Consider the following 24572-nt stretch of genomic DNA (forward strand, 5'->3'; position numbering starts at 1 on the left):
GTATTTGAGATTTGGCTTCTTCACTGAATCTAGACATGATGCATTGTTCCCAGCGAAAATAAGTTAACAGTCAATTGGTGCATATCTTTACTAATGAGAATCACTGGAAGTTCAAATAAAGATTGTTATGACCAAAATAAATGGCATTACTTTTGACTCAAGGTCATTTCGTACAGTATACGGTTACTTACAAAATAAGTTCAAAATTTATGTCAGGTGCATATCTTTGTTATGGTGGTTCATACTTCACACAAAGATTGCTTATGACCACACAATGTGACGTGACATTGACTTACTGGCATTTCGTAAAGTTCAAGGTCATTGACAGAAAACAAAATCTGTAATTGTGTCTTGTTTTTATCCTTCTTAGGAGAAACTGTTGGAATTTTATTTTACAAGACGACTTTTAGAATGTGTCTTTGCAATGGTGGAATGTTATTCTTGCTTGAGTTTGCTAACAGTGCATTTTAGTATCGGTTTATTTTTAAATGAAAAAAAATCTCTTTGAAATTTACGAATTTTGCAATTAGTTATCTGTGTCATGGTTAATGAATAAGCAATAAAGTACAAATTTCGATGTTTACTTTTTAAAAATGAACGTAACACAGTAACAGTCATAAAGACATCATCATTGACAAACATGTAAACTGCATATGTTCTTGCGTCAACAATTTTTTTATGTGTATTCTAATTTAGTTCACTGATGCACAAATTGTTTCGGTCTAAAGATTTTACTCTAATTTCTAAAAACAAGCCCTACTGTATGCAGAGAAATATTTCCCATTTTACCCCCCCCCCCCCCTTTTTGCCTTCGTCGTCAACAGGCAAATTTAAAACTGGACGAATTCCGATATTTGAAATTATCTCTTTATGAGCACATTTATGTCAGCGCGCATTTAAGTTGGAGCAAAACTGTTTGCAAGTGAATAATTACGAAATTAAAATGGGGCCAAAAAAAACCCTGTATACAATAAATAAAAACAAAAAATGGTAATCACACATACACATGCATACTGAATTGTGAACAGTTAAGCAGTAAGTTACATCGTCGGTGTAAAATAAGCCAAAAATAATTATTAAAAAAAAGGTCTGCAGTGAGGGATCTTCAAAACATAAATTTTATTTGCCATGGTTACTGAATAGATTACTAAAAGCACAATGTAAACAAACACATTGAAATGTTTGGTACAAATGAATACGAACACAATATATATCAATGGAATTTATAATAAATGTATGAATATACATTATACATTAATGGACCTGTTAGTTACATGTACATATGGTGTATACACAGAAGTATAGCTGAATAAAGATACAAAACAGTGATTACACATGCAGAATCATGTAAACCTAATGCATGTACAACTAATCATGAGGTAACTGATTGTGAATGTGGTACATTTATAAACAGGCAAATCTATACAAGTAGATATTGCAAACATTACAACCAAATATAGTTTTCTGTCTTTGACCATGAGAACTGCACCATCTTCATCGCCTCTTTGTTTCCACCAATGCAAGTTTAACACCAGAGAGAATTATTTCAAGGAATAGAGCCAAGTATGCCTTGCTGTGCCCGGAGTGTTCAACCACAGAAGGAATAATACAGATTTTAAATATGAAATTCATAAATTATTTCCAGAATTTTTTTTAGGGTCCTCCGACTTTGATCTATACTGTTGGGAGCAGTCCACTCCAGAGTAGTTCTGCTGGTAATATTGTATTGGAGGAGGACGCTTAAGAACAACCAGTACACCATCCCTCCTGGGTCTGATTGCTGTATAGATATTAGTCAGTGGGTTTGATGTAGTGGACAATACATGTACCTGAAAAAGCATGCATTCATGTCATATAACTATTTATTCCAGGTTTTCCAGATTTTCATATCAAGAAAAAGAAACCTGTTTCAGACAATTGTGTTAAAAATGATCCAAAATATACCGGTACAGTATACACAAAGATTGACAAAATCTCACTGGTTTATTATCATTCCAAACATCTGCATTTGCTTTGCATCCGCCGTCTGTGCTGCCTATTTGATGGTTTCCTCTGTTATCTTCCCGAATATGGCTGATGGCAGCATTAGCTGGAAGTACCGGTACACGTGCTCTTTGGGATCAAGAGTATTGCATGGGCCTTGATCTACTCCAAACTCCGCTATTTCCACATCATGAAGGTCGTCTTTGTTTAATTTTACATTATACGAAGATCCAGAACGTTTTTTTACCTTTTGCTTTTATTTAGAAAAAACACTTAACTTGATACAGGTGTTCGTCATGGAATAGTGTTGCGCTTTGTACTCGCAGGCACGGTCTGACTCTTAGTAAATGATTATAAATTTGTTACAGAATTTTAAATTAGATATTTTATTTTTATATTAAAAATTTAAAACTTACATAAATGAAACTTAATGGTTTAATCTGCGTTGTATTCAAGATGCATATATAGTTTATACACCGTGTTTATCTCAACCAGAAAACACCAAAACTCCCATAAACAAATATCACCTTAACAATTGTTTTTTGTCGAAATGCTTGTAGAGACAAATGTAGCAGCAATTTCAAGCTTTTAAATGTTGATTAACATTTTCCTCCATGGTGATTTTAAAACAAAAGTACGACCGATGGAAGTTAGGGTAGATTCAGTCGACCAAGAGCGAGGTTTTAAGATTTCTGTACGAAAATGCGATATGCACTCCAGGTTTTCGGTAATTTCTAGACGTCGCACAAAAAATGATAATAATAAAAACATTTAGAAAATACAAACGGTTTTGCTATAGACGAGTTATTAACAAAACGCCAGCATTTTATAATAAGTAACTACCGAAAGGCGTCAAAAGACGTTTTTGGGCGCTAAAGGGTTAAGTGGATCAGTATATATTTTTCGGATATATATACATGTATAGAGAGAGAAATAAATATAAAGACAAAAACCACAGAAAGTGAGAGAGAAAAACAGATATAAAGGCAAACAGAAAAGAGAAATATAGAAAGATAAAGATAAATTAACTTGTTGGATGCAAGACTACTAAAAAAAATGTAGACCCACTTTCAGGCAGAAAGCATAGTTATGCCAAAAAATCTCATCAGATCACACTTGCTATAGAAACAGCTGTTTAGCCTTAATATGAGACACAAGTTGTTCTTTACCATACACGTGTGCTAATCAGAGCGTGCGAATTGTGTCTGAGATCATACTGGCGTCGATTAATGTATTAAATTTAAAGGACAGGTGTAACAAAATCATTTTCTTCTAAAAACATTTTCTTTGATACATATAAATCAGTTTATAACGATTTTCCCACTTGACTAGCATCAGATAAGAACACACAACTTAATTCAAACTTAACTTAGATTAAAGAAGGCGGATTAAGTTTTAATTACTTGTGACCAATCCCATTGCACTATATAATGCAATAAAATATGTTCAAATCAAATTAACTTGTTGGACGCCACACTTCTAAGTGTACATCCACTGTCGGGCATTAAGCATTATTACACACAAACCTCATCAGATCACACTTGCTATAGAAACAGCTGTTTAGCCTAAAAATATGACACCAATTATTCTTTACCATACAACTGTGCTTATCAAAGCGTGTGAATTGTGTCTGAGATCAGACTGGCGTCGATAAATGTATTAAATTTAAGTTATTTAAGTATGATTCCCAATACTTTTTACGGAAATTACTTATAATTGACAGCTATAACAAATATCACGGGACTGGAATCTACACGATTCACTTTTTAAACTAGTGGTCGATCGGTCAAGACATTTAGGAACACAAGGAAATTCACGGACTGCACAAAATAATCAGGGTGTTTAAGACTCAAATGTTCATAGTAGTTAAATTAATTTTATCATTACGATCAATTCATTCATATATTTTATGATTAATGTGGGCTATGTATTTTCTGCAGTGTCACTACATTCAAATCCTCCAAGATTCACCAAAGAATAGATTTCAATCTAATATAAAATACTTATTACATACAATTATTTTTCTCTCCATACTTTTCATGGGTACCGCTTTAAATATTTGAGTAGCATTAGGAAATGTCACAATGTACTTGTGGGTATATTAGTGCATGTTTTCATTGTTATGGCTATCAGTTAGCAAATTTTCAATGCACCGAATTGAAGACAATCGTGCAGTATACTAAAAAAAAACTAGTTTTCAAGTTTAGTTATGTGTTGCTTTTGGTTAATATGTGATATATGTAATATGTGTAATTTAATTTTAATAATTTATAACAGCATGCATAAGATTGTATAATCAAGTATTGATTTATTTAATAAAATAAAATATAAATGGATATATTTAATCATTATTCTTTAGTATCTTTTAAGTCCATGGAAAATGCTGACCACACCTAAGGCCTAACAATCATATAAACCATTTTTCAAAAGATGATTAATCAAAACGAATAAAAAAAAAAGATTAACAAAATTAATATATTTAACCCCTTTTACCAGACAGCTTAATTTTGATTTTAAATTAAAAAATACTTTCATCCTTACACACGCCTATTAACTTACGGTCTGGCATTCTAATTATTTGCGTCATTGTAGGAAAACAGGTGTCGGATTACATCAAAACACCTTGTAGTATGTAGGGCAACCGATCGGGTGTATTAACATTTAAAAAATGATGCGGGTGGGGGGGGGGGTGAGAACTCGAGCGTGATTCAGTAAAAATTGCTAATAAACTGCATGAGTTAAGCATGAGTTAAGCTCTTAAATCATAAATTGCTGGGTAAACAATGAACAATTTAAACTGAACTTTAAAATATATTGAATGTGGAATATGATGCATTCCAAACTCGGTGTACAGCTGGAGTGAATTTATACACGATTTCTCTGCTGGAACGATACTAGTTTCTTCTAAAAAAAAGTTTTTTTAAATGGAGATGAAGAGAGAGAGAGAGAGAGAAAGAGAGAGAGAGAGAGAGAGAATGTTTTAATATGTGTTTAATATTTCACTTCTTCACATTCATCTTATGTCAAACACATGTAAAAAGATATACAGTACACCAATTCAGGGTGTGACAGAGACTATACAGCAAACCAACCAATCAGGTGACACTTCTATTGTTGGGTGTGGGATGTCAGTCATACAAGGTCTGCATACATTCAGGTACACCTGACTGCAGGTCTTACATGAATTATTACAGACCGGATATTTTAATAATCATACGAAAAATACGTTTGTCATCATTGGGTAAGATATTGATTTTTATAGGTAACTTTGATTTCATTTAAGAATTTCCTGTTTTAAAAGATTGATGTGAAGTTTTGTTTAAGGTGGTGGTGGGGAGTGGGGGGGGGGGGGGTATGACAGTGGGGATAAAAAAAAAATAGCGTTAAGTATATGAGAGAACTTGTCGTTTGTTAACTAATTTTCTTTATGTTCCAGTATTCCAGTTTCTCTTTTTATTCCTTATAGACTAAAGAGTTCTGATTTTAGCGTGCTAAATCGGATGTTAAGGGGAAAAACTACCATCCATAGCTTCCGAGAAGTAGAGCGGAACTAGAGATTTCATTAAACGACACAAGGAATATAGAAGTAAGTCAAGACAAACTATGTACCATGTCAAACTATATAAGGTAGTCTATTAGATGTATCATATCACATTACATAATGCAGTCTATTAGATGTACATGCCATTGAGTTGGTCAGATAGACATGGTACAGACATAAGTAACATTAAAGTAAGTCGCTCCAAACTATATACCATGTCAAATTATATAAAGCAGTCTATTAAATATTCATGCCATTAAATAGACTGTTTTTGAATCAATTCATTATTTTTCGAATCCGTTTTGTGCGTGTTTTAAAAAAAGGGGGTGGGGGATGTTATTGAAATTGTGTAAAATGTGGAGTATATTTGTTAATGAACAATTATATGGGGTGATAATGCATCTATGTAATGTGGTATTATCTTATAAACCTGTTTATACTTACTGGAGGTTAAACACGGTAATGACAATTCAGTTACACATATAACGGAAGTATTTGCCTTTTTTAAATAAAAATTAAAATGTTTTAATAAAATTTTCATAAAATAAAACTTCCCACAGATGGTAGTAAGGTCCTTCGACTAAGCAGAGACATACAATTGTTGCTTATGTTTTGTCGAAATATTTTAGGATATCCGTTATCATGCATGCATAAATAAAAAAAAAAATTAACAAAGATGATAATGATTGGGACATTCATCTTTGATACGGAAGTACAATTAAATCTTATTTGATTTTTGCATGTACCTGGAGAGAAGTTAAACTGAAACGTCCCTCATATATATTTTTTTTTGGGGGGAGGGGAGAAATCGAAGTTGCAACTATTTTATGTATTTTGAGCTTAGCAAAGCTTAATATAGAATGTCGTAAACTAAATTACTTTATTCTGATCTTCGGCACAAGAGTGTAAACATGAAATTCAGTAATTGTGGCATAAACTGGAAGTGGACGAGAACAGGAAAAGGGCGATTTCAAACCTGTTGTTATCTCCTTCATTACAATATTGGTAGAATAGATCTAGATCAAAAGGTCAAGGTTACATCTCAGTGTCACTTTTAGGGGGGTTACGACTTCTCCAATAGCTTATAAAGAAACGTTCACGGCAAACATGTTACTGGTTAAATTTGTTTTCACTTTTGAATAACCTTGACCTTTGACCTTGACCTTTTTGTCATGCAGAGAAATCATTGATGCCACTGCAAGTTGTTCTGTGTATCTGCAATTACTCGTTTTCATATTTTGGATTCGATCGCGGCGACTCATCACAAGTGTATTCAAAGCAATGTATACGGTGTCTATTGAATCAATGTAATGTGATTTACACACCCTTATGTATAAGGTCAGCCTTGTTTACATGAGCAAGTTATGCAAGATTGATATGCGTAGTTAATGAATAAACGTTAAGCATTGTTTAGTGACTGGTTGACATGGTAACATTTTTAATAAAGAAACTAGTAATGCTGCTAATTATAGAGTGTTTAATATAGCATGACTAAGATGAACACTCGCCTGGTCAAAGTTTTGTCGTGAGCAGTTAACTAAGATGTTGACGGCGTCCTCGAATTTCAAATAAACAACTGCTGGATATTCCTCTTTTGTGTTGAATTGCATGAGATCAGAAATCAATTAAATAATGCTGATTCTTGAACAAAAAAAACCTTTAAGGTTCCAAATCGATAACAGCTAGTCAGGTACACCTGAGAAGTAAATAAATGATGAGAGAGAACATGTTAAAAAAGTTTAAAGTTTAAGTAAAATAAGGGGTCTTTCGTCACCAACATTATGAAGGTTTAGAGAGAGAGAGAGAGAGAGAGAGAGAGAGAGAGAGAGAGAGAGAGAGAGAGAGAGAGAGAGAGATACAGACAGAGACGGAAGAAATGAAACACCGAAATACCGAAAAAGATATAAACAGAGAGAGAGAGAGAGAGAGAGAGAGAGAGAGAGAGAGAGAAAGAGAGAAAGAGAGAGAAATACAGACAGACGGAAGAAATGAAATACCGAAATACCGAAAAAGATATAAACAGAGAGAGAGAGAGAGAGAGAGAGGGTTGAGTACATAGCTGAAGAGGTTAATAATTTGACTGCAGGTTTTGACTTTGCAGTTAATATGTTCAGGAGTAATTTAAAACAAGTACATAACAAAATGTTAATACTTAACGCCAATCTTCAGAATCCTATAACCCGGTATTCTTATCAATGTTCCATTAAAATTGTTTCCATAATTCCCTAAATGAATAGTGTAGAATGTAGTAGAATGGCCATTTCCATAAAAGAGTATTTTTCTATATGTGAAAAATGTCTGATTTGAAAAAAATGTGCTAGAGACAGGGCTTTCCTAACCCCCCACCCCCCCCCCCCCCACAGCCCCCAGGGTGTCGATATCTATAGGGTGAAAGAAGAGTTGATCATTGTCGGCGCCGAAAACGTCCACAGCTCAAAGATAAGGAGTTCTGGGATATAGATATTTAAATGATGCAGTGATTAAAGTGCATCATATTGACCCAACATGCAAACATCGGCTCTTTATCCTACATTTAATGTAACAAACTAATATTTTAAGTGGGTACAAATAACACGGTCACTGACAGATAGCAGAGACTCACTTTTGTTCTCCCTATTTCCATTTTACTTTTAACAGAATTCCTCATCTTTGCAAGAAACAATTTTAGTGTCCATTCTATGTCCTGTTTGTGGAAATAGAATGGACCCAAAACCGTAACTTGAAACAATGAAATCGCGTTCATATTTATTAAACAAATAAACTACCCAGAGGGCAAAATCCAGACACCTTACAAAACCCTTGGCTTTCTATGATGAGAATTATTAAAGGTATGAATGCCGTTTGAAATGAACATTTTAAAAGAAATAAATGTTTGCGTTTTCTATTAAGCCACAAATGTTATACACTTTCTGCAATATATACTGTTTAAATCAAACGCATTTAAAAGTATTAAAAATAGATTCTAATTAATTCATTCGGTCGGTAAACGACAATTTTGAAATATTCAAAAGCACGTGATGTGACAAGCTAATTTTAGAACGTACACAAGATATCGACGCAGAAACGTGGTTGGTCTGTGGGCAGTGGAATAACGCGACCAAAGAGAAAAGAAAGAAACAGTTTGACAGAGAACGTTGTAAATTAGAGTATATATTGAAGAACACCTAAGCGGTGTGAACATGTTAGAAACGTCACGCTTAAAGTGGAATAAAATAGCTGGAAAAAGTAACTGAAATGAACAGGATTTTTTTTGATAATGAAAGATATAATGATAAATAAAATCTACAGATGTCAAATAAGCGAAAAATTTGAAGTTTGGGAATAAAAAATGAATATAAAAAATAACTATTCCAGTAAGTAACAACAAAAACCCCCGGAGGGATTCGAACGCGGGATGTACGGATCACAAGTCCGACGCTTTATCTACTCGGCTATGGAGTAGGATACATGTTTTAGTCCATAAAATCCTTTTAATAAAACGAAATGTCGTTTCGATCAGTGTCAGCCATTTTTGTGATGATGTGTTATTCCATCTTAACTATGAGCTTGCTGGGTTCTTGCTAAAGACGGGTGGGTCACACAGCGGTGTGCTTTCTTTTTTAAATAAGATATATTTACTCATAAAGGAAAAAAAAAGTTATATGCATGGTATGATATTCATTGTCTGATTATGATAAAACTTGTATAGGTTATTATACAAAAACTTTTAAAAAAATCTATAAATTGTATCTGTTTTGAGTCAAGTGACCCCAGAAGGGATAATTTTGACTCGCTATTTTATAATTATATATGTTGTCAAATGCATGAAAATAATGATTTATTGCAAAAGAGCTCTCATCAATTGTCATCGACACCAATACGCACCCATCCTGATAAAATGCAGATGACAATATCTGATATTTTTTTCTGTTAACAGCACAACCCCCCCCCCCCCAACAACTGTAAACAAACCTGTCTTATAACCTCGTCCTGCATGCTGCTCTTCTGAATTATTATTCTCGCGCACATGCGCAAATGTACCTCAAACGTTAATCTTTTATGGATGCGCATAGGTAAATCGCCGTTATTCATTTGTAACATTTTTTATCGAATTCTTTTTATGTACTTAGTCATGCTGACAAAATTTGGGTTTGGCTTTCAACATCACAAAAAATGGCGTTAAAATGGCATATATTTACCTTCATTCATTAATATGTTTTATGATTAATGTGGGTTATGTATTTTCTTCAGTGTCACTAGCTTTATATCCAGTATGAATCATCAAAGAATGGATTTTAATCTTAAATAAAATACTTATTAACTACATTCAATTATTTTTCTCTCCATTCTTATTATGGGTACTGCTTGAAATATTTAAGTAGCATTAAGAAATGTTATCCTGTACTTGTGGGTATATTAGTGTGTGATCTCAATGTTATAGCTATCAGTTAGCAAATTGACAATGTAGTGTATTGAAGGCAATTGTGCAGTATACTAAAACAACTATTTTTTAAGTCCATGTACTCAGAAATGTGTTGCTTTTGATTAATTTGTGCAATGAAAAAAATTCCTAAACTAAAGTATCAGTAGGTTCGTCAAACCACAATTATGTTTATTTAAATGGGTCAATAATGGGCCGCCGTCGCTTTTCAATGAATTGATTTGTTGAAAAAAAAAAATAAAAAATAAACCGGAGAGGTTGTTTTGGCTGCGGACTTTATAATTTGGAGATTAAAAATTGGTCTCAATGGATGTAATTTTAATTTTAATAATTTATGAGAGCATGCATAAGATTGTATAATCAAGTCTTGATTTCTTTGATAAAACAATAAGTGACATAAAATTCATTATTCTTTATTATCTTTTAAATCCATGGACAATTCTTATCACACTTAACAATCATATAAAGCATCTATCAAACGATGCTTATTTAAAACGAATTAATAAAAACATGTACTATAAACTTCTACCAGACAGTCTAATTTTGATTTTAAATTCAAAAATCCTTTCATCCTTACACACCACACACGCCTATCAGCTTCCAGTCTGGCATCCAATTATTCGCGTCATCGTAGGTAAACAGGTGTCGTATTACATCAAAACACCTTGTAGTATGTAGGGCAACCAGTCGGTTGTATCAACATTTAAAACATGATGCAGGGGGGGGGGGGGTGAAAACTCGAGCGTGATTCGGTGAAAATTGCTGATAAACTGCATGAGTTTTGTTTTAAATTTAAACATTGCTGGGCAAACAATCAACAATTTAAACTGAATTTTAAAATATATTAGATTGAAATCTGATACATTCCATGATCGATGTACAGCTAGTGTGAATTTATACTTGATATCTCTGCTGGAACGATACTAGCTTCTTCTAGAAAAAAAAAGTTTATTGAAATAAAAAAGAGAGAGAGAGAGAGAGTGTTTCACTTTACTTCTTCACATTCATCTTATGTTAAACACATGTAAAAAGATATAAAGTACAACAATTCAGGGACTGACCCAGACTATACAGTAAACCAACCAATCAAGTGACACTTCTATTGTTGGGTTCTCGATGTCAGCCCGACAAAGTCTGCACACATTCAGGTACACCTGACTGCAGGTTTCATATGCATTATTACAGGCCAGATATTTAATAATCTGACAAAAATACATTTGTCATCATTGGGTAAGATATTGATTATTATATATAACTTTGATTTGATTAAAACATTTCTCGTTTTAAAAAATGTGAACTTTGAATTGAAGTGAAGTCTTGTTTTGGTGGTGGGGGGGGGGGGGGGGGGGGGTTATGACGGTTGGGATATAGAAATAGTGTTAAGTATATGAGCGAACATGTCGCTTGTTTACGAGTTTTCTTGATGTTCAAGTATTCCAGTTTCTCTTTTTATTTATTATAGACTACAGAGTTCTGCTTTTCGCGTGCTAAATCGGGTGTTAATGGAAACAACTACAATCCATAGCTTCCGAGAAGTAGAGCGGAACTACAGATTACATTAAACGACACACGGAATATAGAAGTAAGTCACTCCAAACTATATACCATGTCAAATTATATAAGGCAGTCTGTAAGACGTACATGCCATTGAATAGACTTGTCTATAAGACGTAAATGCCATTGAATAAACTGCCGTTGAATCAATTCATAATTTCTCGATTCCATTTTGTGGTTGTGATTTCCTTCTTTAAAAAAAGTGGGTAGGGGTGTTGTTGAGTACATGTAGAATACGTGGTGTATTTGTTAATGAACAATTATATGAGGTGATTATATCAGGTGATAATGCATGCATGTAATGAGTTATTATCTTATAAAACTGCTTATACTTACTATAGGTTAAACGCAGTAATACAAAATCAGTAACAAATATACAGGAAGTATTTGCCTTTTTTTTAAATAAAAGACCAACTATTTGAATATAAAAGTAAGTCAGGACAAACAATGTACCATGTCAAATTATATAAGGTGGTAGCAAGATCCTTCGACAAAGCAGTCCGTCGACATACAACTGTTGTTTATATTTTGTCTAAATATTTCAGGAAATCTATTATGCATAAATTAATAAAAAATAAAAAAAATTCACACGGTTGATAATGATTGGGACATTCATCTTTGATACGGAAAGATGTGCCCGGAAGCAAATACAGTTAAATCTTCTTCATCATATACTTCCCTGGTTATTGATTAAAATTAAAAGAAAACATAAATTTAATTGAAGCCTTAATTTACAATCAACAAACTGCACACAGTGAAACATTTTAATTATCAGAATTAGAGTTAACGTTATTTAGTCATTGAAACTTTTTTATTGAACTTAACTGTTTGAGGTTCATTTTCTCCCTCATGCTATTAGATTGGTAAAGAAAATCGGAGTTGCAACTATTTTATGCACTGTGAGCTTTAAGGGCTCAATATAGAATGCAGTAAAATTATTTACTTTGTTCTGATCTTGGCACAAGAGCGTAAACATGAAATTCAGTCATTGTGGCATAAACCGGAAGTGGAAGAGATCAACCTTGACTTTTTGTCATGCAGAGAAATCCTTGACGCCACTGTATGTTGTTCTGTGTATCTGCAATTTCTCGTTTTTCATATTTTGGATTCGACCGCGGCGACTCATAACAAGTGTCTGCAAAACAATGTATACGGTGTCAATTGAATCAATGTAATGTGATGCACACACACACACACACACACACACACACACACACACACACACACACATACATGCATTACCGACCATTCGAGGACTATGACACCCCACCTTCCTCCGAGGACCATACTTTCTAATTGAGCTATTGTTTCAAGATTCGGTACTTTAATAGGATATGGCTCTAGTTACACGATGGGAGGTTGCAGTATGCAGTATTTAGGTAATTAAAGCATGGTATTTTCACTATGCTTTAGAGGACGTTCCGGTTTCGTGAGAGTACGTTGTGTTAACTTGAGAGGACGGTGTGTTAACTTGAGAGGACGCTGTGTTAGCCTTGAGAGGACGTTGTGTTAACTTGAGAGGACGATGTGTTAGCTTTGAGAGGACGGTGTGTTAGCCTTGAGAGGACGTTGTGTTAACTTGGGAGGACGATGTGTTAGCTTTGAGAGGACGGTGTGTTAGCCTTGAGAGGACGTTGTGTTAACTTGGGAGGACGGTGTGTTAGCCATGAGAGGACGGTGTGTTAGCCATGAGAGGACGGTGTGTGTTTTAACCATGAGAGGACGTTGTATTTATCTCCCACAAAGCAATCAAAGTTTTTACTTTTGATCAATCTTACTATGTAGTGTAAAAACGTGCGACATGTGTTCGCAATGATTTATTATTTTTCATGCACAATCGGGAGGTGGTATCAAAATGCGTAGGTAATATCCTGAAGTAGAAGGCACTTTTATTATTTCCTGATAATTTTTTTTTATAAAGATTGAATATACCTTAAAATGAACTAAACATATGAATGTAACCAATCATGGAAAACATAAGCTATGAAGGACAACAGTTCTGGAAATAAACTTAATAAATTTCTTATCTTTAAACAGAAAATATTCTTAAAATTACTTGTTTTAGGGGTTACTTTCCTATCAAAAAACAGTGTCGACAACAGTCGTCAATTTCAATTTTCTTATAAAATCTTTGCAATGCATGTAGTCTATATTGTTTGATAAGAAATTCCTCTGAAATTGGTGTATTTTGCAACTGAGCTCATGACATCAAAATTAGCATTTAGGATGCATGTCATATGCTAAATGTCATATGCAAAACAAGCTTACATCATGAGATTTAACAATTCAGTGTATTTGATTTTAGAAAAGGAAAATCTCCAACATACTAGAAACCGATATGCTAAATGGAGTTTTTTTTGTATGTTACTAGTATTTGTTGTATTCATGACTACATGCCAATGTATAATAGTGGATAGTAAATAGATATTCCCCTAAAAAAACTCGATAGAGAAGTATTTCTCTCTGAAAACTGGCCCCGAAAAAGTAATCCCCGGAATAAATTGCGCAAGAATTGTATTTTCCTGAAGTAAATCCAAACAAATGAATTTTTTTTTTAAACTTTCCAAAAAAAAAAAGACAAAAGATATTCATATCCTATGAACAAAGAGGATGTTGCAGAAAATACTGCTAAATTAATCGAGAGTAAGGTTTCATGCAAAGCAACTTGAAATCGTAATTCTTCTCCTTTATCTTTTCTCTGACGGCCCAGATACAATATATTCATCACGTACATTGTCGACTTACACTTCGACACAACAATGTTACTGCCACTGCCAAATTATTTCTTGATTCAACCTATTGATATGTTGTTAGCTTTTATTAATGATTGATGAATATAAATTCACAAGTACAAGATAAATTACTACAACTGAAATAAATGATGAGTGACAACAAATGAATATACATGCATGGATCTCTAATTCACAAAAAATGGGTGCATCTTATTCAAGATATTTAAATGATACGTATATAAGGTCAGATAATCAAAATAATACAAGAGAACGTGATAAAACGTATTAACTAGACCGCATATTTAGATGGGGATAGGAGTGGTATGACACCCCTTCCCCCGCTTTTTAAGAGAGAGAGAGAGAGAGAGAGAGAGAGAGAGAGAGAGAGAGAGAGAGAGAGAGGAGACCTTTCGATGCAATATTTAGCTACAGTGGCCAATGTTTCATCTTTTGCCTTTCAGGCAATCGGTTTTTAGAACGCAGTTCGCAGTTCGCAATTGAATAGTGAACTGCGTTCTATAGAACGCAGTTCGCAATTCAAAATTTAGTGCGATTGAATAGTGAACTGCGTTCTATAGAACGCAGTTCGCAATTCAAAATTTAGAATTCCGATTTGGGGCCCGCTTGCCTTATATGCAATTGAATAGTGAACTGCGTTCTAAGAACGCAGTTCGCAATTCAAAATTTAGTGCGATTGAATAGTGAACTGCGTTCTATAGAACGCAGTTCACTATTCAATTGCATATAAGCCAAGCGGGCCCCAAATATGAATTCTAAATTTTGAATTGCGAACTGCGTTCTATAGAACGCAGTTCACTATTCAATCGCACTAAATTTTGAATTGCGAACTGCGTTCTATAGAACGCAGTTCACTATTCAATTGCATATAAGGCAAGCGGGCCCCAAATAGGAATTCTAAATTTTGAATTGCGAACTGCGTTCTATAGAACGCAGTTCACTATTCAATTGCGAACTGCGAACTGCGTTCTAAAAACCGATTGCCTATCTTTCATGGGTTTTTTTTGTCCTTAATTGAATTATAGATTATAATAGATGAATATTAAAATAATAACTTTCCTCCCTAACTACTAGTTACAATAAAAAATGTTTAATTTTCAATAATAAAAAAAAACAAGAGCAAAGCTCGTTGCTCGTTGGTAATGGAAGACCCTAATAAGCGTGCGCTATTTAAGAATTTGAAGGAAAAAATGGGACTATTCGTATAGAATCAAAATAAAATGTAATCTTATCAAATACATACAGTACTGATCAGACCCAACCTTACAAAAAGTAAACCCCAACTAAACCCTGGGTTTACTTTCTGGGTTTACTCTGGGTTTACTAGAGTGGAACCAGAGTAAACCCCAAGTAAACCCAGAGTGGACACAGAGAGTAAACCCCGATCAGAAGAATACCCCGAAAGCAGACGCTACATGTGTATTCGGAATATACAAGGGACAGGAATTACAGGCAGTAGGATGATAAGATAAAATACAGGTCTGCTTCACACTTAAGTGCGTATAGTTGACTCCAAAAGCAATTGTCGAGTAAACCCAATGTAAACCCCGAGTAAACCCAAAGTAAACCCCCCGAGTGCACCCAAATTTTCAAAAAGTAAACCCAAAGTACACCCAGAAAGTAAACCCGGGTTTAGTTGGGGTTTACTCTGGTGTTAGGTTGGGTCTGATCGGTACTGTATATAAGTCAGTGTAAAAAAGTACTAGTACATGTACAATGTACATGTATTCTAGTTTATTGTTGTATCAATTAGAAATGTTTTTACACCCAAGAATTCAGATACGTAGCAGAAGGGAAGGGGGGGGGGTATGGGGGACTGCCCCCCCCCCCTTCCACTTTTTCTCGCAGCAGACACATTTCTTAAGTTACATATATAAAATTGAATTAAAGTGGTGTGCCCCCCACCCCCACTTTTTGGGGTAGCATATAGAAATAAAAGAGAATATAAGGACATCAAGAGTGAAAATGAAGGTAAAAGAATACAAAGTACCGCCCCCCCCCCAAAAAAAAAAAAAAAAAAACTACGCAACCCCCCCCCCCCCCCTCCCTCCAACGAATTAAGATTATCAAGATTTTGAGATTCGAGAATTTGCTTCTTCTTTTTTTCTTGTCAAGGTTTTTTTGATGAGGAGAAATCTTAGTATAGATTATTCTTATGCTAGCTTTGGTTTTTGCAAAGTTTGACATGATGGACTTAACTTTTTCCTAAGATATTTCTAAGCGTATAAACTTTCTTAAGAATAATCTTAGCCTGCCTGACGGTCTTTTTTACAATTGACGACTACATTTGCAATTTGTGTGCAATTCTTTTTCTGCGATCGTGGGGGCAATATAAGAGTGTGTCATCTTAGGCGTTTACTCAATATAAGGTATGAAAATATTTACAATTATTTTACGAAGAAGCTCTCGTAAACATTAAAGAAAGACAAGGATGATGTCTTGTGGACGATTGCTCGAACACCGTCAATTGTACATACGATGATCAATAACCAGTGGTATGGAAATCACAGGGCTTCCTAAACATAAGGTGGTATGGGACATCCGTCGATATTAATGTGGATTAAAGTACATTATGATTGAAATACTTTCACCGGTTTAGAATTTTTATATTTTACAATACCTAACCAAAAATACCTTTAAAAATATTTTGAAAGGTAAAAATTGTAAAACCCACAGTGGGATTCGAACTCATGACTTATAGAATCATAGTAAACCCTCTAACTCACTGCGCTACGCTCTTAGATGACAAAATTGGTAAAGAAACTACTTATATAACTGCACTAAATTTTATTGTTTATTTCGATAAACAATACGTCACAACATGGAAGTGTCCCATACCACCTTAATTGAAAATGCCAAAGTGTCTTTAACATAGTACTGTACTCTTCCAGCACGGTCATCGCAGACCGATAAGGTAAAAACAAAGAAATTATATTCACAGTACGAATAATGGCTTACGAATCTTATATTAGAATGTGTATTGATTACAGGTATAAATAAACAAATCTGTCGAATGTCGAATAGCCAGCACTAGTATTACATGCGCGGTTCCAAAGGGGGGGGGGGGGGTCGCCCACCCCCCCCCCCCCCCCCACCCCGAAAAAAAAATCTTGAACCGCACAGAGGCGAAGACTTCAGTGCGAAGTTGCGAAGGAGAAGGAGCGATAGTAGTATTGCTCCTTTGCCTTTGCAACTTCGCACTCTCGCCTTCGCATCTTCTCGCTTCGCCGTCGCATCTTCGCACTTTCGCGCCTTCGCCTTCGTACTTTCTCTTTCGACTCTTCGCACTCTACCATTTCGTCCCAGAGGCAAAAGTGTGAGGGTCGAAGTGGCCCCATCGGAACATCAATAAAAAACACACCTATTTAAACAAGCCGATAAAAAAACGTACGGTGTCGTGAGAAAAAATGAACCATTAAATTTACTAGTTAAGATTCCAATTGAATTTAAACTGTTTGACAAAACAAGCTTACCTGTCTTATAATACGGATGCGAAGTGTGAAGCTTTAAAATAAAAGTCTACAAATTATAGTACGCATCCATTTAATATTTTTGAAACATATATTTCAACTTAAAAGCTTCACGTCGTCATTGATGGTCAATGGAGAAACTGGTCGCTAACCTCTATATATTAATGTATCTAATAGAATGGTTTCGTTTTGGAGATGCGAAGGCGAAAATGCGAGGGTGCGAAGGCGAATAAGCGAACTATTATAAGCGTATTATCGCTCTTTCGCATCTTCGCAATTTCGCCTTCGCCTTTCAAGTTTGTGGAGCCCTCAATCGTGCAAATCCAGATTTTGTTTCTAGAAGAGTGTTGGGGGAGGGGGGGGCGAATGATTATTGTATTTGCAGCGGTTGGGAGGGGGGTCCGAGGCATATTCTTAGTAAGAGAGGGGGAGGGGGGTCCGGATCCCTCTTATCCATAAAATTTCGTACATGAGCAAGGAATTGGAATGTCGTATAATGAAATTCAATGTTCCTGTGTTTGAACCACAGTATTGATTTAAAGTAAGAAGACAGCTGATAAGTGATAGAAATCTTGAAATCACTACCTTTTATAAGGAGAATATAATGATGATTAGACGTAGCCAACACTGGTAAACAAAAAAAAACCCCGCATTACCCAGTAAAATATTAATGAACATCCATTGAAAGCACGTGTGCTTATTATCATAATATGCATGCGGTCCAATAACAAATTCATCGGCAAGCCTCGGGTGAGTACGGTATCCATACCATCACTGATGGTCAATGGAAAAACTGGTCGTTAACCTTTTTATATTAATATATTTACTAGAATGGTTCGTTTTTGGGATTAACTAAAGACGGCTCAAGAAAATTTAATTGTAAATGTACATATACTATAAAACACGTGTGCACACTGTAGTTCGTATACTACAGATACCCTGTGGTTGTACTTGATCTGTACACATGCAGTTAGAGGACCCTGTGTTTGTACTTGAGCTGTACACATGCAGTCCGAGGACCCTGTGTTTGTACTTGAGCTGTACACATGCAGTCCGAGGACCCTGTGTTTGTACTTGAGCTGTACACATGCAGTCCGAGGACCCTGTGTTTGTACTTGAGCTGTACACATGCAGTCCGAGGACCATGCATGTGTTTGTACTTGACCTTTACACATGCAGTTTGTGTTTGTACTTAAATTGTATACATGCAGTCAGAGGACCCTGTGTTTGTACTTGATCTGTATTCACATGCAACCAGAAAAGAACTCGATGTTGAATGTATATACCATTTAGATAAGTATTCAAAACTAATCTAATTTTATTCAAAGCCTCAAAAACGGTATTCGATGTGGCTACATTGATCTTCGCATTTTCGCCTACAGGGCGTAGATCTATGCGAGAGTGCGAAGTTGTGAAGGCGAAAGTGCGAAGTTGCAAAGGCGAAGGAGTGAAGGTACGAAGATGCGACGGCGAAGCGCGAAGATGCGAAGGCGAAAGTGCGAGCTTGCAAACGCGAAGAAGCGAACTACTTTCGCTCCTTCGCACTTTCAAGTTTGTGGAGCTCTCTATCCTGCAGATCCAGATTTTGTTGTAGGAGAGGGTGGGGGGTCCCGAATGATTACTGTATTTGCCACAGGGGGGGGGGAGGGGTGTCCGAGGCATATTCTTGGTAATTTTACTTTGTGAAATTATTAATATTGAAATTTCCAGAGGGGTGGGGGGGGGTTTCCCCATCAAAATCCGTGCATGAACAAGGAATTCGAATGTCGTATACTAAAATTCAATGCTACTGTGTTTGAACCAGTGTATTGATTTAAGTGAGCAGACAGCTGATAAGTGACAGGAATCTGGAAGTGCATATGTACACATTATGGCGAGCATTACCTATTATGTAGAGTACATAATGATTAGACGTAGCCAACACTGGTAAACACAAAAAAAAATCCAATGCCCCATTTAATATTAATGAACATCCATAGTAAGCACATGTGCTTATTATGATAATATGCATGCGTACCAATATCAAATGTATCGGCAAACCTCGGGCGAGTACGGTATCCACGCCGTCATTGATGGTCAATGGAGAAACTGGCCGCTAACCTCTTTATAAATGTATTTACTAGAATGCACACATCTGTAAACATGCAGTCAGAGGACCCTGTGTTTGTACTTGAGCTGTACACATGCAGTCCGAGGACCATGCATGTGTTTGTACTTGACCTTTACACATGCAGTTTGTGTTTGTACTTGAATTGTATACATGCAGTCAGAGAACCCTGTGTTTGTACTTGAGCTGTATACACATGCAACCAGAAAAGAACTCGATGTTGAATGTATATACCATTTAGATGAGTATTCAAAATTAATCTAATTTTATTTAAAATTGGTAAGTATATAAAAACAACAATAAAAACGGATTTTGGTACAAATTTATACATATTGCAGTAATAACACTACCAACTACCACCAACCACCAAAATATTTAAATAAATCTCATTTTATATAAATGCTGATTTTCTGGTGATCATGATAATTTGGTTAATTCCATATCAGGTTCTTTTTTCAAAGCCCCAAAAACGGTATTCGATGTGGCTACTTTGACCTTCGCATTTTCGCCTACAGGGCGTAGATCTATGCGAGAGTGCGAAGTTGTGAAGGCGAAAGTGCGAAGTTGCAAAGGCGAAGGAGTGAAGGTACGAAGATGCGACGGCGAAGCGCGAAGATGCGAAGGCGAAAGTGCGAGCTTGCAAACGCGAAGAAGCGAACTACTTTCGCTCCTTCGCACTTTCAAGTTTGTGGAGCTCTCTATCCTGCAGATCCAGATTTTGTTGTAGGAGAGGGTGGGGGGTCCCGAATGATTTCTGTATTTGCCGCGGGAGGGGGGGGGGAGGGGGTGTCCGAGGCATATTCTTGGTTATTTTACTTTGTGAAATTATTAATATTGAAATTTTCAGAGGAGTGTTGGCGAAGGGAGGGGGGTCTTCCCCATCAAAATCCGTGCATGAACAAAGAATTCGAATGTCGTATACTAAAATTGAATGTTACTGTGTTTGAACCACTGTATTGATTTAAGGTAAGTAGACAGCTGATAAGTGACAGGAATCTGGAAGTGCATATGTACACATTATGGCGAGCATTACCTATTATGTAGAGTACATAATAAGCGTATTATCGCTCTTTCGCATCTTCGCAATTTCGCCTTCGCCTTTCAAGTTTGTGGAGCCCTCAATCGTGCGGATCCAGATTTTGTTTCTAGAAGAGTGTTGGGGGAGGGGGGGGCGAATGATTATTGTATTTGCAGCGGTTGGGAGGGGGGTCCGAGGCATATTCTTAGTAAGAGAGGGAGAGGGGGGTCCGGATCCCTCTTATCCATAAAATTTCGTGCATGAGCAAGGAATTGGAATGTCGTATAATGAAATTCAATGTTCCTGTGTTTGAACCACAGTATTGATTTAAGGTAAGAAGACAGCTGATAAGTGATAGAAATCTTGAAATCACTACCTTTTATAAGGAGAATATAATGATTAGACGTAGCCAACACTGGTAAACACAAAAAAAAATCCAATGCCCCAATAAAATATTAATGAACATCCATAGTAAGCACATGTGCTTATTATGATAATATGCATGCGTACCAATATCAAATGTATCGGCAAACCTCGGGCGAGTACGGTATCCACGCCGTCATTGATAGTCAATGGAGAAACTGGTCGCTAACCTCTTTATAAATGTATTTACTAGAATGGTTTCATTGTTGGGCTTAACTAAACCCTGTCACACCAGGCTGCGTCCCCACGGCGTTGTAAAATTCATGGAATCGCCGTAGGATCGCAAGGAAAATTCAGAAAAAATGTACAGTTTTATTTGAAAATTTTACAACTGGAGAAGTCACGGCGTCCTGACGGCGACCTAGGCGGTCTTACGGAGCTCCCACGGCGTATAACTGCGTTTCCACGGAGTTCTACTTGGCGATTAACTGCGCTCTCGCTGAGTCTCCGCCGAGCGCTCATGACGTGCTAGGAATTTTTACCGCGCGTCCACGGCGTGCTCTGTGCGCTGACTGCGCTCACAAGATATCTTTACTTCTTGGTAGGTTAATATTAATTTGTACAATTGTACAACTATATATTAATGATTTAAAAATTGTTTTGATTTTATGATAAGGTACATTGTAATTGAAAGATAGTTACTTCTAAACAATTTGTGAAGGACTAGGATTAAACTCTTAGTAGTCAGGTCTACAAAAAAGATCCGTTATTAGTTGTTAGAAAACATTGAAAAGATGTGAAAACATCAGAACCGAATGGCGTGAATTCCATCTACGTCCATCGATTGGTCTTGGAATATTAGCAAATGCTGCTTTTTACATAGTCATCTACATCCAGTTTGATAATTATTACATCGCTTGCTATTGTACAACAACCATTTTTCGAGTTTTCGTGGTCCTGATGACAACGCACTAGAAACGCCGTGGGAGCCCAGTATAAACGCAGAAAAAACGTCACGAGAGCGCTATGAACCAGCAACAGCTCTTTGGGGTCGCTGAGTGAACGCAGCCAAATGGAAATCAACTTGTTCAAACGCTTTAGATGCGCAGTGAGAGCGCATAGAGATCGCGATAGAGACGCAGTGAGATCCCAAAGGACTCCGTGAGGTCTCCGTGCAAGAGCAATTAACTTATCACTGCGTCTACACTGCGATTAGCTGCGTTCCTTGAGTGTACCGACGGAGCTCTCGTGGCGCTGTTGGAGATCTTACGGCGCTGTCACGGCGACCTCACTACGCTTTTACGGCATGTTTAGAACGCCGAGCCACGGCGCGTATTTTGTGCATGTTCAAAGTGCGCGCCGTCGCATGGCGTTCTTAAATGATCAAGGCGATCCCACCGCGACGGACGAAGATGTAGTTATGTTGTTACAGCGCTGAAGAAGACTCTACTGCGTTTACCTTGGCGTTTTACATTATTTAAGGAGCAACGGGATCGCCGTGAGAACGCAGCTCCGGCGTGACAGGGGTTTGAAGACGGCTCAGGAAAATAAAATTGTAAATGTACATGTACTAAAAAAATACTTGTGCACAGTGTAGTTCGTATACTACAGTTAATCTGTGGTGATCAGTACACATGCAATCCGAGGACCCAGTGTTTGTACTTGATTTGTACACATGCAGTCCGAGGACTCTGTGTTTGTACTTGATCTGTACACATGCAGTCCGAGGACTCTGTGTTTGTACTTGATCTGTACCCATGCAGTCTGAGGACTCTGTGTTTGTACTTGAATTGTATACATGCAGTCAGAGGACCCTGTGGTTGTTTTTGATCTGTATATGTATATGCATTCAGAGACCCTGTATTTGTACAATTACAATTTTCAGACCTACTGTGGTTTCATCAATATTCGTTGAATACCAATTTTCGTGGATTTCGTTGTTAAGTTGCTCCACAAAATTAAATGTTCATTGAAGTGCAATTTCTATTTACATTTTGTATTGATAGGTTCATTGGCCACGAATTTACGTATCCTTGAAACTGTGATTTTTACTATATCCACGAAAATTGATACCCTTGAATATTAATGAAACCATAGCATATATTTACATTTTCCAGTGTCTTTGCTTGTGATAACACTACCTACCGATTTTGTACTATATAACCCATAATACAAATGACGCCAAATGGAGGCACCAGCGGGGTTTGCTTATTTATATTTATACAATGTATATTTAATCGTACGATGGCATAAAACTATATGAATATAAGTAATAAGGAATCATTCTTTTAATATTATGAGGTGATAATTTCGGTCGGGGCGTGATCAAATCTATCATAAAGCCCTTCGGGCTTTATTGGATTTGATCACGCCCCGACCAAAATTATCACCTCATAATACTCAAAGAATGATTCCAAGTTTAATAATATTCCTTATATATTTTCGAGAAAAACTATTCGTAAGAAAATCAAAGGTGGAATAACACATCATAACAAAATGGCTGACCTCTGAACGAAAGGATATTTCGTTTTATTAAAAGGATTTTATCGACGGCAACATGTAAGTTATCCAATAGCCGAATAGATAAAATGTCGGACTTAAGATGAAGATAAGTGATAAATGTCCGTACATCACGAGATCGAATCCTGCTGGGGCTTTTGTTGTTAACTTGCATGTACTTACTGAATTTTTTAGATATTCAATTTGTATCCCTAAACTGTAAATATTTCGCTTATTTGACATATGTACAGTTTATTTATCATTATATCTTTCATAATCAAATAATTCACTGTTTATTTGAATGACTTTTTCCATGTGGGTTATTCGACCTTATCTATGCTAAATTTTCTCATATTGGCAAGCGTAAATCGTCTTTTATCTTACATACTCGTTGAAAGTTTTCAATGCGTTCGTTAATGCTAAAATTCGTAGTTATCGCACAACCATTGTATATTTTCAAATATACATGCATGGTCTGGCAGATCGAGATTACAAATGAAAATTCGCTATAATACAAATACAATAATGAAATTACAGGCGTCGTTTAGATGAGTTATTGAATGGGCTTTCTTCTGCTATTACATGTACAGTATCATATTCCTACATGTACAGTACATGTACCTATTTCAACTCTACATTTAACTTTGGGTGTCCACGTTTTCTTTCGGGGGGTAGGGAGTAGGGGTACAACATACGTATGTTTAATATTCACAGGTTCACTGAATATTTAACACTGAGAAAACTTTAGATCAGCTTGTCCTGTGGTTGTAAATATATGTACATTTTCAGTAAGGGGGAACCTGTTGTTGTACTTAATATGTATACATTCAGTCAAAGGACTCTGTTTTTCTACTTGATCTGTAAACA

At 36.1% G+C, this 24572-nt stretch overlaps 1 long non-coding RNA gene and 1 pseudogene across 2 annotated transcripts; both read left to right on the plus strand.

Annotated features, from left to right (window-relative positions):
* Window positions 1-24572, plus strand: part of LOC136272941 (talin-1-like) — a 220999-nt pseudogene that overhangs the window by 58158 nt on the left and 138269 nt on the right.
* On the plus strand, window positions 5052-12377 carry LOC105343502 (uncharacterized). 2 transcript variants are annotated; one of them, XR_010711124.1, is made up of 3 exons: window positions 5052-5224; window positions 5420-5569; window positions 11407-12377. It is a non-coding gene; the product is annotated as an uncharacterized lncRNA (long non-coding RNA). The 2 variants fall into 2 exon arrangements; XR_010711123.1 differs by having other exon boundaries at window positions 5056-5224; window positions 5450-5569; window positions 11407-12373.

The sequence above is a fragment of the Magallana gigas genome, chromosome 1 (assembly GCF_963853765.1).
Source record: "Magallana gigas chromosome 1, xbMagGiga1.1, whole genome shotgun sequence".
Taxonomy (NCBI): domain Eukaryota; kingdom Metazoa; phylum Mollusca; class Bivalvia; order Ostreida; family Ostreidae; genus Magallana; species Magallana gigas.